This window comes from Taudactylus pleione, unplaced genomic scaffold (assembly GCF_031769625.1).
Source record: "Taudactylus pleione unplaced genomic scaffold, aTauple2 ptg000095l, whole genome shotgun sequence".
NCBI lineage: Eukaryota > Metazoa > Chordata > Amphibia > Anura > Myobatrachidae > Taudactylus > Taudactylus pleione.
In genome coordinates this window covers 22,801,625-22,813,921 of record NW_028284497.1, presented here as the reverse complement: position 1 = coordinate 22,813,921, position 12,297 = coordinate 22,801,625, and positions in this window count along the sequence as shown.

The window sequence follows — 12,297 nt, the reverse complement described above, 5'->3', positions numbered from 1 at the left end:
TTTCACAATGTTAAAGAAAAAAACATCACTTCTAAAAAAAAGGGAAAATTTACTGAGTAAAAATTCAAAATTGGTAACATGCCATACAACACATGCAGCATATGCAGTGGCAAGGAAAGGCTCAGACCATGACCTTTCTTTGATGGTCCTGCTACTGCTATTTTATGCCCTAAATTGTCTATTGTAAAAGTTGGGGCCAAACACAGTCAGGCATATTCTATGAACTTGAATGAAACACCTTCTTGATAGAGGTGTTACCTTTAAAATGGGCAAATCTGGTCACATAAAGAACACTGAGACTGTGTGTTCGCAAACTTCACAGATCCATGAGTAGAGCCTAAGGTGTAAATTTACTAAAGTGAGAGTTTTTAGAAGTGCGTTTTAGAAGAGATGTTGCCCATAGTGACCAATCAGATTTTAAATAACATTTAACTAGAACCTTCTAGAAGATAATAGCTAGAATCTGATTGGTTGCTATGGGCAAACTCTCTTCTAAAACTCACTTCTAAAATCTCTCACTTTAGTAAATTTACCCCTAAGGGTGTCCATGAGTGCTACGTGTGAGCCTGACATTTCTGAAACTGTAATTGTAGAGCAGCCTTCTTCCATCATTTCTGCACCCTCTGCAAATGTGAAGATGATTATCAGTAAAAGTAATGATGGAGACACTGAGGATGCTACTGTGAAAGTGCAACAGAAAGAGGGAAGTATTTGTGTATCTGATACTAATGAGGATGTTGATGATGAATGTGTTGGACAAGAAGAAGTTGATAAAATTGAGGAGGAAAACTAAATCAGCCACCAGTGGCAGCAGTTCTTGCCAGTGATAAGACGAAGGCTATTATTATGCCTGGGCAAAAGACCAAAAACCCATCTCTTTCATGTGGAATTATTTTTACCCAAAACCTAACAAACTCTGGCAAGTCATCTGTATCTCCTGCATCCAATTTTCAAAAGCTTACTGACTCCTCCCCTATCCAGAATTCCTAAAAAAAAATCCTTATGGGATAGGGCTTCTGCTACTGCGTTGAATCTTCTTCTTAGAAGAGGACCAATAAGACTAGTAGTATCAAACAACAACTGACTTTGAAACATTCATTTGCAAGATGAAACATTTATGAAAGCTGCCATCCAGTTACTCAGTGAGTCACTAAAACCATGATGGCTATGCTAGCATTAGATCTGCATCCAATATCCATCATCAATGCAACTGGTTTTAGGGTTTTTAGTTGAGGGCCTATGTTCCTGCTAACAAATTCCATCTCGATTCCATTTTACCAGAACAGCAATTCCTTGTCTGTACTGGGACATTAAAAAAACCTTATTCTTGGCCTAGAAAATGCCATTGTATATATCCACTTAACCACAGATATATGGACAAGTCTTACTGGTGAAACAAAAGATTACATGAGTGTGACAGCCCACTGGGTAGGTGTGTCACCTTTAGCAGCAGTATCTAATACACAGTTAATTCACTGGCAAGCTGCTGTCTTGTCACTGGCTTCGCTAAAAAAAGCATACTGCTGTCAACCTGCTGGAAAAACTCAGGGATGTGATAGCAAAATGGCTTAACCTGCATGGACTCTCCCCAGGATTTGTTATTTCCAATAACCCAAGTAACATTGTACAAGCATTACAACTGAGAGAATTTCAACACATGCCATTTTTTTGCATAAAATAAATTTGGTGGTTCAGATTTTTTAAAAAGAAGCTATCTGTGGCCTGTTACATTTCTGGACATTTTTTGGCATTCAGTAACTGCATGTCAAAGATTGCAGCAGATGCAAGAACAGTTCCATTCGCCGTGCCACCAACTGAAGCAAGAGGTAGTAACCAGGTCAAATTTCACACTTTATATGCTTCAGCGAATGGAGGAGCAGCAGCAAATCATCCAAACATACACAACAAGCCATGACATAGATATTGGGGGAGGGGAGCATTGTAACTTACTCCAACACAGTGGAGAATACCCTCTATTTTTTGTAAGCTACAGAAACCATTTAAATTAGTAACCAATGAAGGGAGTTTAGAGACTGCTAGTCTGAGTCAGGTGATTCCCTTAATAAAACTACTGGAATTGCAGCTAGAGAAACTGAAGGAAGAGATTAAATTAAGCGATTCCGCTAAGTATATTGGACTTGTAGATCAAGTTCTTTATTTGCTTCACCAGGACCAAAGGGTTTGCAACATCTTGCAATTAGAGCACTTAATTTTGGCAAGAATGCTTGATTTTGTCATATGTAATGTCTTTCTTTCCAACTGATATGAATCTTAAAAGATGCAAAGAGCTCATTGTGAACAAGTTGTAAGCTCAACTGGCACATGACACAACAATGTCTCCTGCTTCAGTTTCTCCTGCAAAAGCTGCTGCCAGGAAAAAAACTGTCCTTTCCCAATAGAGTGAAATACCATTTTGATATCTGGTCAGACTTAAAAGAATTGCTCAAACTTTTTGACACCTCTACTATGACTCAATCTGATACAATAAGCAACAATATAAATGGTGGAGGATTTATTTTAATGACAATGTATAATTTAGTATTTGAGGTAGACCTTTGCTGTCAATTACAAAAAAGTACAGAGACTTCTATAACAGTGGATTCCAGTGGGGATGGGTCTTTGAATGCAGCTCCTCCTTGTGATTTGTGATCTGCAGCATCAGATTACCCTGTGTGGACATCGGTCATCTGATTAACTCTCAGGTTACTCGGGATGGCCGGTGTTTCCGCGCAGCTGGTTGTGTAAGAAGACACAGTGACTGGCCTAAGCATTGCCAGAAAACAAGGCAAACACACTTCCATTTTCTGGGACACTTGACATATCAGCCCCTTTCCTGTCCCCTAACAGTCACAGCAAGTCAATCATGCTGCTGCTTAGGGGGCATTGCGAGTGATCTTGCAGGCACTATTTAGCACTGTGCAGTACATATCTACCATCGGAGTTGTGTGCAAATTATTGGGTTTGTGTACAACTCTGTATCAGGCCCTCTATTTGAATATATGGCTTGCTTGCCCTTGTATATATATGCCCCACCTGCCCACCTCCACACTAGTAGTACATTAAATAAAACATGCAGAGGCTAAGTTTAGCACCAATTACAATATACAGCTAGAGTCAGTATAATAATTGAATGGATTAGAGATTAAATAGATATTCTCTAGTTGGGACAAGAAAGAAACTTCAGGGGAAAGTTATTCACATGTTCTTCAAGTCATTGCTTAAACAACTGAATTTCAGAGCATTGACAAAGATAGTGCTGCACAAATTCACAGACTGTTTCATCGCAATCTGCTCATCTTTATACAGAACATTGAAATAAAGCTGCTGTATGAAACATTAAACCAAACAAGCCCCCCCACCTGCGATGGAGCAGATAAATCCTATATTCTTGTTCCATATTTCAGAAAATATTCCATAGTCACATTATCTATGAGTGCTAAATAAATAGTATGAGTTAAATTGAACAAATATTTATTCTTTTATAAAGGTAGAATAGCAAAATGTGTGTTAATAAATGTACATGTGATAAAGACAAAGTTATACAGTACAGTAGTTTGACCTTGGTTCATAAGAGAAATAGATGTGTGTTATCTATACTGAATATTCTTCCAAACTACTGTGGATTCAGTATGATTTACCGCCGGCTGCATGGCCGGCGGTTCAAATCCAAACAGCGGCAGCACGACAAGGATGAAACTTTTGATTGTCCCTAGGTAAGCATTCACTAACCTGTTCTACCTCCTAACCCTAACCCTCCCTTAGGGGTACCTAACCCTATCCTCCCACCTAATTGCCTAACCCTAATCCCCCCTCTAAGTGCCTAAACCTAACCCCCTTCCCCGCTGCATAAACCTAAGTCCCCCAGGGAGGTGCCCAACCCTAACCTCTCCCCCGTGGGTGCCTAACCCTAATCCCCTCTTCCCCTAGCCTAAACCTAATCTCCCGGGGGGTGCCAAACCTAAATCCCCCCCGGGAACCCTAAACCTAACCCTCCCCTGCGGCTGTCCACGCCCATCGCCCGGCTTACCTTCGATCTGTAAGCTGGGTGTCGGTCTCCCAGTGTAGGGAATATGACAGGCATCAGGATTTCGACGCCTGTCATTTTACCCTTGCTGGGATTAGACAGTCGGGAAGCCGGCGGTCGGGATTCCGTCCATCGGCTTCCCAACTGTTTCCCTACTGTGTAATGTGTGAGACATACACAATACAGAGGTTAACTATAAATCTGAATTACATCAGTAAGTTAATAATTTTCTTTAATGTTACTTATATGTATTTGCTGTCCTAGCTAATTATGTCAAGTACAGTGCATGTAATATTTTTCAAATATAAAACATCATTATGTCTATATTCAGACTGATCTATAATTAATTAATCTTTGTTGATACTAAAAGATACTTTATTCATTCAACATTTCAGTTGTCATGTGTGACAATCATACCTACAACACTAGTATAAACCATTGCCAGTATTTGCCTTGTCGAACATAATATTCCCATTGTCCACTTTAGTATTCTCAGCTTACAATATACAGGACTAGACTGCACAATCAAGCATAGCATTCCATTCTTCAGAATACCATCCACAAAGTCCTGTATACTGTGTTCAGTATTCCCAATGTCAAGCATCCCAATACATGTCTGTAGTTCCAGAGGAGTATGTTACTTATGTTTAGTATAAATATGCACAACTAGCTTATAAATACCATCTCCAAGTCTTCTCCATTAATGAAACCAGTTGGGTCGGAGACACTGTATCCCAAACCCCTCTATTGAAAGTTAAGTGCTGTAATAAATTATTTTAACCTTTACACCATCTGTATAGCAAGTGCTTGGGACTAAATGTTCCTATGAATGTTTTTATATTCCAATTATTACTTTTTTAGGACTACTTTGGCTCTATCACCACCCCTACAAGAAGGTTGGGCCCAGTCAATCATTTTGTATACTAGACTGACAAGATTGTGTCTATACTCTTTGAAATGCCCTGCAACTGGCTGATTGTTCTATTTCCCTTATAGAAGACCTCTGTAAGACCATTTGCACCTTAAATTGCTGTGTGGTCTGTACCACATAAAGATCACATGGACATTTGGGGGTAAATTTACTAAGATTAATTTTTGATCAGTTTGTTTTTCTGTGTATTGAGTGTGATTTTTCAAATCGGAGATTTACTAAAGCCCAAATCAACAGCATATTGCAGGTGAAACACAACTTCACACTACAATACATGACAATATCCATTTGGACCAAACATCATATGGTTAACAATGAGAAGAATAGAAATCACAGTTTTACTAAGAATCGTGTTAATCAAATTAATCAAAATCATACCAAAATTGCAGCACAATGCACAAAATAAATAGATCTGCCTGTGAGTAGAACTGTACAGATCAGTATGATTTTTGCAGGCTTTTGTGTTTAAAAGTGTAAATAAAGGGTTTTTATTTAAGTGTGTGGGGTTTCCTCCAAAAGCATAACCAGCCCCAGACCTCTGAGAGATGGCATTTGTGATTGCATTAGCGCAAATTTCAGAAACAGGCCCCTTGTCTTTAGAACAGAATGATAGCCACCCATCATATTGGAAGGCTCGGAACTTCTAGTTCATTGTGCGTTCCACTCTGGAATGCACTATTCTTTATGTTGTGGTTTAAAAATATGATACAAATAAAATGTAAATTCCAGATTATATAAATATACTATTATAGTATAAAGGCTTACAGAAACCATTTTATCTCAAAATCAGTATTAAGACTGACCATTTTTCCTCCAATTTCCTTCAATCTCCTTAATACATATAACTTATTTAATAGAGGTCATGGAACATTGGTAGGTTTCTCTTAGGTTTCTCTAAAATAGTTTGATAGAGTATGTTTCTCAAAAAAAAAATTATATTCCTACCATAATCCACCAATCTTTTCTTTAAAGTTATTGATGTTTTATGAATACACTGTAATTTGCAGTTGCACTCAATCATGTATATACAGTTCCTACTATCACAAGTCATATAATCTTTAATATTAAAAATGTTATTATTTGAATTGGATGTGAATTCATCCAGCTTTATGTGGTGCTTGAATGGGCCTGAGACATTGGGCATATCCCACACCCGTGAAATCCCATTGTTTTTGTCCTAACTATTCTTTTTCAGGGATTCTGATTTCCACCAATCTATTTTTGAGGTTATTAGCCTGTCTGCATACAAACTTAGGTTTTTTTTAGCAACAATTTATTTTAGTAATGGATCTTTGATTAGTGACTACCAATTTTTTTATGACTTTCTTAACTTATTAATATCGTCCATTATATTTAGTGATAAATGGTAATGTATACAAAATATTTTTCTCTTTAGTTGGGTCCTCAATGTTTTCAGTGATAGGTCCAATAACTTTTTTGCACAAATCTAAATTTTATTTATTTTACCTGTTCCTTAAACACAACTAATTCTAAACAATTTCTTCATATCCATTGTATTTGGCTTTTGGGAACACTTTTCTTCTGATCCTTTGCATTTGTAGTATTGTGAAGGATAGTCTCCTACTGCTGATCATTGTGTTACCCCTGTGTGGGCCCCCAGAAAAAGAACAGAACATGCATTTCACCATGTGGGATTGGATCAGCTGTCAGGATCAAGCTGATCAGTAGTAGGTGACAATAATTGTATAATAACCAGGTAACCTCTATCAGTGTGGGGCATCCCTCTCATGGACCACCTTGACCCTGCAATGTACTAGTGTATTAAGGGCAACCTAACTCCTTGCACAGAATAGACACCCCCACCTCTACTTTACTTTCTATCAACACTGCCTTCTGTCTCTCTCTCTCTCTCTCTCATTCATCATCTTATGAATGCATGATAGAAAAAGCAGAAATGACAGCGACATCTTAGTGTTCTACTACATATCACACTATCAGTCTATGGGGCAGATATACTAAGCTCTGGAAAGTGATAAACTGGAGAGAGATAATCAGCTCCTAACTGTAAGTTTTCAAACACAGTCAATTTATCAATTTACAGAGCTTAGTACATCTCCCCCTAAATAAGCTATCCATTGGTCAAATACTATTTGCTGATACTATGTTGTTTATTTATCAAAACTAAATCCAATCTATTGTGATACACTGTATCTTACACTGAATCTTAGAAAGCCTCTGAGTAATACTCTGTACATCTAGCTTTCAGCACAGATACAATGTTGCCTATGTATTTATATAATGTCTGCACTGTTATATCAACTTGTGTCTCCCATCGAGTACAGTACAAGTTATTTTTTGACTGCTTACTCAGACTGACCATACCTGTGGATTATTTTGGCAATTCTATAGTAAAAAAAAATATATATATATATATATATATATATAAATATATATATATATATATATATATGTCGGTGATGGACGGAACTCCGGGACAAGTATGACAAAATCAAAAGACGCTGTCTAATGTAAGGTCAACGTTTCAGAGCATTTCAGCTCTTTTATCAAGACACAATAAAGAGATACAATGTGAACAAACAAACATATATACATACCATAATCACCCTGATGCTCGTGTCACGCCGACCTGCTCGAGTCCCGATGACGTCATAGGCGCGCATAGCGCCGGCGGTCGGTGACTCACAGGAAAAGGGGCGTGGATATTCGTGTATACCATCACCATGACAACTGGGGAACATAGTACAACTATTGAGACCCAGCACTATGTTCCCCAGTTGTCATGGTGATGGTATACACGAATATCCACGCCCCTTTTCCTGTGAGTCACCGACCGCCGGCACTATGCGCGCCTATGACGTCATCGGGACTCGAGCAGGTTGGCGTGACACGAGCACCAGGGTGATTATGGTATGTATATATGTTTGTTTGATCACATTGTATCTCTTTATTGTGTCTTGATAAAAGAGCTGAAATGCTCTGAAACGTTGACCTTACATTAGACAGCGTCTTTTGATTTTGTCATACTTGTCCCGGAGTTCCGTCCATCACCGACATATAGATTTGAGCTTGCCTCTGGAGGGGAACCTGGGCCCGTTGTTACATTATTTGTCCTAGAGTGCCGGTCGTTTCTATATTTCTATATATATATATATATATATATATATATGTACAAAGATGCGCCACTCAAAGCTTTTTCAATCCACAAATAAATGCTACGGAAAGCAGGTGAATGTTCAATGTTTCCTGATGACAATATGAATAAGATATTGAAACGTTGGACATTCACCTGCTTTCCGTAGCATTTATTTGTGGATTGAAAAAGCTTTGAGTGCCACATCTGTGTGCATATATCTTCTCAGCTTATGAGGGCACCAGCTGCAGCTTTCTTTGGAGTGGGGAGTGCCAGACCTTGAATTGTGTATATGTAAAATTATTACAAACAATAGTATTGTCTGCTTTGCCTTTTCTCACTTTTCTCATTTGAATTATGACTTTGCATCCTAACGCTATTTACATACAATGTATTAGTTTGCTTCTGGGGAAGACTATATTTGAAAGTCTGTAGACCAGATTATCTCAAAAAGGCAAAACAAAAGATATGTTTTAATGTAACAATCATCTATAATTACTGTACACTAAAAAAGTGTCCCCCAAAAATAAATCATTTTCTTTATTAGCAATTTCTTATTTATGGTTTGAGTAGCAAAATCCAGTGTAGGATCATCCCCCACTCCTTGGACTACACTGCAGTGCTGCCAACAAAGGAACACTTAGTTGACAGCACTGTAATCAGAAGTGAGCAAACAGCGCTCACCTTCCCTCCTCTAAAAGAGCACCATTCCAATTCTACCCTGAACCATATACTGGGCAGAACAAGGAATACATTGAATATTATGAGCCTATAATTGGTTCATAAACTTAATTTTCCAACCTGCTCCATACTGCAATAGGTGTGCAGAGCAAGAGCAATAGAAGTGTCCTCACAGCATGTAGGGGTTGGTAAGTTTTTTTTATACTTGGCATTAGATCATTGTGCCTCATCACAGTACTGATGGCACCAACTATTGCTCACTGTACTTTGGTTTGGGCACAGATAAGCTCAATTTCCACTCATTGGCACTATATGCTGCTTTGCATATTATTTTTGGCAATAGAGATGGTTTATTTTTTGCTAGTTGGCATCTGCTATGCTATAGCATATTATATTTGATAATAGGTATTGGGTAAATTTTCTGTAGCTGCATGAAACATGGCTCATCTTTGTATTCTTGCAAACAGATACAAAACACAGTAATACATCTGGAGGATAATATGACCAAGTGTAAACTTTATATCCCCTTGTTTTTGTGATATACAGTATATGTGTCTGTGTTTACATGCTGGCTACCAGCATTTATGATCAAATTATGTTTTGCTACCTGTGTGATGGTCAAATGGCAGTTGCACTCTATATTTAAAATCATAGAGGTTGCCCACCTGGATGTTCTCTGTATTTTTATAAATAATTCTAAAATTCTCCTACATTAACTATATATGGTGTAGAGGTGAGCAGTACTGCCTCACTGCCCTGAGGTCATGAGTTCAATTCCTGACCAAGGCACTATATGTGTGGAATTTATCTATTCTGCCTGTGCTTGTGTGGGTTTCCTCCTGGTGCTCCAGTTTCATCCCACACTTGACTGCTGACTGGGGTCCATGGCTTCATGGGGTCTGTGCCACACTCAAACTTTGCCATCAGCCCAAAATAACTGGAACCATGACTCAACAGACCAACCAGTTCTTCAGGGTCCATTTAGCGATGCCATGAGCCCAGGTAAGGTGCTGTGTCCAGTGTCATAGTGTTAAAATGGGGACTCTGGTGGGTCTTCCTCTCCCTTATCCCATGGAAGATAAAGAAAGCTGCACTGACCTGCTGGATATTCATTGACTTGAAAATTGGGTGGGAAAACTATATGAACAAATAGAAAAATACCAGAAAGATCTAGTTAATTTTAAAAGAGATAAATTAACAATGATCAGTCAAGATTTTGATGAATGTCAATTATATAGTTAGGCAAATAATCCATTTAGTAACCATAGACAACCTAGCTAGAGACAGACCAAAAACAGGGATAGCTTCAAGTGGAGCAGGATCCTTGACAAGGGAAATGTGTAGGTAAAAGCTGCAACACAACCACACATAGTCCACCTTTACGGGTAACCACACGGACACAGTGTGACACCACAAAAGAAGTCTTATCAGAAGATGTGGCCAGTGGTAAAGGATGAGGAAAATGGTTATTCAAAAAGAAGAAGAATATATAATCTTTCTTCTAGAAATATTACAACCAAAGATTCAGGCAGAGAAAACTTGTTTGAAAGATACAACTATCTTCAGCCAAAGATTAAAGAACTTTAAATCATTACCTCAATTTTGTTGGTTATGTACAATTCATGCCATCAGTTTGTGTACAAAAACTCCACATTCAAAATGTCTTCGAATTATTCACCAACAATCTGAATTCTAATGGTCCTGATACTGTATTTCATTGTTTTATCTCCGCAATGGGCTCATGCGTGGGCAATGGGCTTCATATGTGAATTGTTTTATGTTCAGTATTGAAAAGGATTTGTTCTTCAGTCATGCATCGATTGTGCCACATCTGGTATTATTTGCTAGAAACATAAATTACAATTTTATATTGTGATCTTGCACCAAAGAACAATTCACAGCAGAAATGGTAATACTCACTATGGCTGATACTACATTACATTCACGTAAGAAATCAGTGATTCGCTTATTCATCTTTTACATGTATCCATATGTAAAGACAATGATGAGCTCCATACTTTTATTTACCATAAACCCACTGATTGTAATACCCTACTTCAAGTCTCCAGTGATCATCCTGCACCTTTGAAAAAAGAGTTTACCCTTCTCACAGCTCCTCAAAATACATTGTATTTGCAATGACCCAATAAATGCATTACTAAAGACCAAATTTATTGCCAGAGGCTATTCTCCCAAAGCTTTGCTGGAGAAAAGAATAGAATATTGGCTATATCTAAATAAGATACTCTCAAACAATCTACCAAGAAAAAACTCAAAATTAGATCATTTGGGACAATAATTCCACTACATCTAGCAATAAGGTGTTAAGCAGCATTTGCCACTGATTACCTCTGACCCTGAGCTACCTCTATTAAGGAATACTACAATATTGCCATGCTATATTCAACTAGGTTCATGTCAGACGAACGTGGTAGCCACACCATTCATTGGAACTCTCCAGAATGCTCCTCAAACCAGTTCTGGACAACTTTGGACCGAATACACGAAGCATTATCATGCAGGAATATTCCATTGTTGTGTGGGTACTTGAATTCTATGAAGGACTGCAAATGGTCATCAAGCAATGCAATGTAGTGGTTACCGGTCAATAACATGTTCAGGCAGACCAGCAGACCCAACTCATGCCACGTGAACACACCCTACACCATTGTAGAACTTCCACCAGTCTGCATGGTGCCTTGTTGACAACTGTGGTCCATGGCATCATGGGGTCTGTGCCACACCCAAACCTTGCTATCAGCCCAAAACACCGGAACCATGCCATATGTTGCCAGTTCTCCAGGGCCCAATAAGCATTGCCGTAAGCCCAGGTGAGGCGCTGTGTCTGGTGTCGTAGGGGGCACTGGTGAGTTTTCTTCTACCATATCCTATGGAAGCTAAAGAAAAATGCACTAACCTGCTTGATATGCATCTGATACATCCTGCATTTAATGTGGATATGATTTGAGTTAGTATCGCTTGTCTGTTACCACAGACAATTCTGGCCAGACACCACTGGTCACGATCATTAAGCACCACTGCACTGTCCATGGTTGGTGGTAATGCCTTCCATAAGGTATTCCTGTCACACACTTGACATCGTAGATCAAGGAATGTTGCAAAGTCTCAGCCGTTGGTCACCCACTATCATGCCCCACTCGAACTCTGATAATTCATGTCACTTTAACATGAGCAGCCTAGCTGGTGTTCAAACTGGCTCACAAGATGTTTGATTACAACTGATGCAGGTCTTGGTATTTCCAAGATGTCATAGTACAGTGACGCACCTACCATTACCTTTACATACTACTATCCCATGACTTTTGGCATTAAAAATGTGGAGCAAAGTTTTAGCCTCAAGCCCTTGAATGGTTCTCGCTACCTGACAGACACAGCTTCTGTTGTGATGAGTGGAGATTCCAACAAGGTTAACAGAGAAATCCATAGTGGATGTGGTAATACCTTATGCCAGGGGTTCCCAAACACAGTCCTCAAGGCTCCATAACAGTTCAGCTTTTAGAAATATCCATGATTAAGCACAGGTGGTTA